The sequence below is a fragment of the Zalophus californianus genome, chromosome X (genome assembly GCF_009762305.2).
Source record: "Zalophus californianus isolate mZalCal1 chromosome X, mZalCal1.pri.v2, whole genome shotgun sequence".
NCBI lineage: Eukaryota > Metazoa > Chordata > Mammalia > Carnivora > Otariidae > Zalophus > Zalophus californianus.
In genome coordinates this window covers 15,479,672-15,484,832 of record NC_045612.1, presented here as the reverse complement: position 1 = coordinate 15,484,832, position 5,161 = coordinate 15,479,672, and positions in this window count along the sequence as shown.

Sequence of the window (5,161 nt, the reverse complement as noted above, 5' to 3'; positions counted from 1 at the left end):
AATCAACTTCTTGGGTGCTGGCTGGCGTAGTTGGTGGAGCATGTGACTCTTGATCTTGGGGTTGTGAGTTCAAGCCCACACTGGGTGTACGGATGACTTAAAAATTAAAATCTTAAAAAAAAAAAAAAAAACAGGGACGCCTGAGTGGCTCAGTCAGTTAAGTGTCCGACTCTTGATTTCTGCTCAGGTCACAATCTCAGGGTTGTGGGGTCGAGCCCCATGTCGGGCTCTGTTTTAATCATCTCCATTATTTTTTTCCCTTTCTCTGGGGAAGTTGTAGCCATCTAAATCAAGCAAATGCATAGAAAAACACAAAGCAAAGCATTCATCAAAATTGTGATAGAGGGGTGCGTGGGTGGCTCAGTTGGTTAAGCGTCTGCCTTCAGCTCAGGTCATGATCCCAGGGTCCTGGGATGGAGCCCCGCATTAGGCTCCCGTCTCAGCGGGGAGTCTACTTTTCCCTCTCCTTCCACCCCTCCCCTCTGCTTGTGCTCCTGCTCTCGCACGCACACACGCGCACTCTTTCTCAAATAAATAAATAAACTCTTTAAAAAGAAAAGTTTTCCTTTTAAGGCCAATAAATTTCCCCTGAGGTCCATTGATTACATAAGCAACATCACATTTACATGATAATTTAGACCCTTCAGTAAATGTTCCATCTTTCCAAATAATTTTTTTTCAGATTTGAAATACAAAGATTCCCATGGCCATCATCTAGTATCAAAGTCTTATTATTTTTTAAAAGATTTATTTATTTATTTGAGGGGGGGCAGAGGGAGAGAATCTTCAAGCAGACCCCCAGCTGAGCGTGGAGTCTGAGGTGGGGCTGGATCCTACAACCCATAAGACCACGACCTGAGCAGAAACCAAGAGTCGGATGCTTAACCGACAGAGCCACCCAGGCGCCCCTCAAAGTCCTACGATGAGACAGCAGTTCCAGAGTACAGATGGAACCTCTGGTGTTTACTGTACATGTCTGTAATGTCTTAAGTCTTGAGGACACATCGATCCTACGGGTCATTTTTCACATTGGTCTAAATCAGTACTTGTATTATTGTAACAGTCAACTGAATATATGTAACAGGCATTCATCTTTGTTTATCCATCTATACTAGGACTAGAGAGAACTTACCTCCCAACGTTAATCTCGTGATATCAAATCTGACTTCTGCAGTTTCTGTCTCTAGATGCCAGCTTTGTTTGTCTGTTAATTCAGTGTTTTTGCTTTTCTATTTTCTACAACAACCTTCCAGATCAAACCAGTCAACAAAAGATTTCTGTGTGAAATTTAGAGCTTGAGTACATAGATGCGTAGTAACCACTTTTAGTTTGTTATAATCAAAAATTACTAATATAAAGATGGTCCCACATGTACTGTGCCGATAATCAGAATGTTGGGTTTGTAAACCCAGATCATGTGCATACCAAGAGCATGATGTAGAGCTGACCGGAATATGTGGTTGTGGGAACCATTACTTGGAGTGCAGAAAGAAAAAGTCGGGTAACAACGCTTGTCTTCTGAGTAAATGTGATTCTTAAAGTAATTGGAATAACCACTGCCATGAGTGGGACACCGATGTAGCCCTATGAGAATAGTAATCAATTTAATAGACTATCATTTTTTCAGTTGAGTTCAGTATCAATATCCATTACTCTAGAAAAGTCCTTTGTGGGAACCACAATGCAGTCTTCCTGGGGCGCTGACTTCCTGGGGTGAAAGCCTGAATCCAGCTAAGTTTCTCCTTTACTTTGCTGGCCATGTGGGCGATCAGCAGCACTTGACATTGGACAGCCTGTCTTTCTTTTGGAATATCTTCACATAGATGAGGCTTCCCAACTGATAGAGGGGGTAGACCTCTTCAGGCAGGTCCTTCCAGGTCCTGTGACCTTAAGTCTCAAGGTTTCTAAGAAAGAGAGAAGCCCTTTTAAGTATTGAACATGATTATGAGAAGCTTCAGTTAAATCAGGCACAGGATCTGGCCTCAGACCCAAATTCATAGACCTGTCAAAGTAAGTTCAAAGGGAGAGAGTCCCTGCTTGCTAAAGGGGTCACTTTAATTTTTTTTTTAAGATTTTATTTATTTATTTATTTATTTATTTATTTGAGAGAGAGAATGAGAGAGAGAGAGAGAGAGAGCATGAGAGGGGGAAGGTCAGAGGGAGAAGCAGACTCCCTGCTGAGCAGGGAGCCCGATGTGGGACTCGATCCCGGGACTCCGGGATCATGACCTGAGCCGAAGGCAGTCGCTGAACCAACTGAGCCACCCAGGCGCCCTCACTTTAATTTTTTTTTTAAAGATTTTATTTATTTATTCATGAGAGACAGAGAGAGAGAGAGGCAGAGGGAGAAGCAGGCTCCCAAGGAGTAGGGAGCCTGATGCGGGACTCGATCCTAGGACCCTGGGATCATGACCTGAGCCGAAGGCAGACGCTTAACCATCTGAGCCACCCAGGTGCCCCTCACTTTAATTTTTAATAAGCCTCCAGGTCACTTTAACCTGGTAGATTGCTGAATCTTAGCCAAGGAGTTTGATTCATTTGCTCTGCATATCCAGAGGACTGAGGCTTACAGGAACCTGCAAACATTGGCATAATTCCTGGGCAACAGTATAGAAATAAAATGACTTCCCCTGTCCTAGTCAGTGTGCGCCAGTACCCCAAAAGTGGGCGTTATGTGCATTACGCGAGCCTGTACCACTGTCTGAACGTCAGCTTTTTTTTTAAGATTTTATTTATTTATTTATTCATTTGAGAGAGCGAGAATGAGAGAGAGAGAGAGAGAGAGAGCACATGAGAGGGAAGAGGGTCAGAGGGAGAAGCAGACTCCCCGCTGAGCAGGGAGCCCGATGCGGGACTCGATCCCGGGACTCCAGGGTCATGACCTGAGCCGAAGGCAGTCGCTGAACCAATGGAGCCACCCAGGCGCCCCCGAAGATCAGCTTTTGAAGTGGGAAAAATTTCAGGCCATCTAAACATCATACATATCATAACGAGACAAAATCTCTTACCTTCTGCAAGCATTAGTTCTATGAAATCCAACTGCCTCCGGGCTCCTGGTAAAATTGGTTAAGGAGATGCTCTGGTGCTTACCTTGGGAGTGGCCTGTAAATAATTCTACTGATAAATAGTACACCTCCTTTAATATATTTTGAATAATTCCAGCTTTTTGGTAGGCATAGTAAGAGTCAAGAGCCGGGGTGCCTGGGTGGCTCAGCTGGTTAAGCGTCTGCCTTCAGCTCAGGTCATGATCCCAGGATGGGGGGCGGGGACAGGTTCAAGATCTGCATCGGGCTCCCTGCTCAGCAGGGAGTCTGCTTCTCCCTCTGCCCCTCCCCCCTGCTTGTGCTCTCTCTCGCTTGCTCTCTCTCAAATAAATAAAATCTTTAAAAAAAAAGAGGCAAGTGCCATTAAAATGCCCTTTTATTCAGATGGTTTTGTTGATGATACAACACTAACTGGGGCATAAAAAATATTGTCAGGTAATTCCCATACCCCGGTCAAATTTGGCTTCTGTTTCAATCCATTTGCCCATTTCCTTTGGTGAAACACATTATTTATTTATTTTTCACACTTTTTTTTTAATAACAAAAGTTTCTTACTGTAGGAAGAATAGGGCTTCTAAATTTGGAGTTTGCCAGGTTTCCACAGCACTGTTGCAGCTGTAGTCAGTAAAATGAATTACTAGGAGCTGAGCATTTCGCTGTAAAGCCCCTAACAAATCAGCTATCAGTTTTCCATGAAATATTTTCCATGAGATATTTTTTTAGCTTGATAAAGAAAAATCCTCTACTGTTTGCTAAGTTGTGCTGTTGCATGACCAGCACCAAACATAGATTGATTAATAGTGGATTTTATATGTTGGTTTTAAGTCCAGAACTAAGAATTGCAGCTGTAGGAACTGGTATTGACTTGTCTGCTTGAGCAGGTTTAATTCCAGACAAAACGTGAACTTCCCAGGCCATATGATAAGTCATCATAGCAGAGGAGGCCTCACATCGGCCACTTTTAGGCAGAGCACATTACCCACTGGTAAAGATTATTACATCTGCATTTTGTTTTTTGTTTTTAAGATTTTATTTATTTATTTGACAGAGAGAGAGAGCACAAGTAGGCAGACAGGCAGGCAGAGGGAGAGGGAGAAGCAGGCTTCCCGCTGAGCAGGGAGCCCGATGCGGGACTCGATCCCAGGACCCTGGCATCATGACCTGAGCCGAAGGCAGACGCTTAACTGACTGAGCCACCCAGGCGCCCCTCCATCTGCATTTTGAACAAAAACATCATATAAATCAGGTCAGAGTTTTCAAAATTTGGATTCCTCAACGCTGGGAGAGAGGGTATTATCAATTTCAGTTGTCCAAACCTTCTTCAGATTCTAGAAACCAAACCAGAACGTCTGGAGAATGATCATGCAATTGCTTCATGAGAGGTTGTATCTGCTCTGCAAAAACAGGAATCCACTGTCTACAGTATTGTACTGGTCTCTAAATTGTCTAATTTTTTTTTTTGTAGGCTGTTTGATCTGCAAAATGGGTTGACTGCTAGATGGTCACACTCCGTGGCCCACAGCTGGCAACAGATGCCCTAAATCTTCTACCTCAGATAAGCAATACTGCAATTTGTCTCGTGAGGCTTTATACCCTTGTAAAGCAAGAAAGTATAAGAAAGCCAAAGCATCAATCAGTTTTACATTGCTCTTTGGTTTCTGAGGCTGCCAGCAAACCATCTACATTTTGAAAATTATAGATCCCTCTAGTGGAATAAATTTCTCTAAGTTTCCCTGTAAATGATTAGGAAAAAACAATAGAGGAGTCTCAAAACCCTTGAGGAATTCTTTGTCATAAATACCAGACTCCCTCCTAAGCAAAAGCAAACAAGGTTTTGGATTCTTCTGCTACAGGAACAGGAACAGGAACAGGAATAGGAACAGGAAGGGAAGGAGGGAGGAAGGAAGGAAGGGAGGGAGGGAGGAAGGAAGGAAGGAAAGGAGGGAGGGACATGAGAGATGGGAGCCAGGGCTGGTGATAAGTGATCCAATACAAAACTGGGCTCCCTAGTGGCAATTGGGGTGTTAGGACTCTGGAGTAGTTGAGGCCAGGTAATAGCACTTAACCATCAGAAGCAGGGTGGGTATAATTACCATAAAGTACAGTAAAGTTGGAAT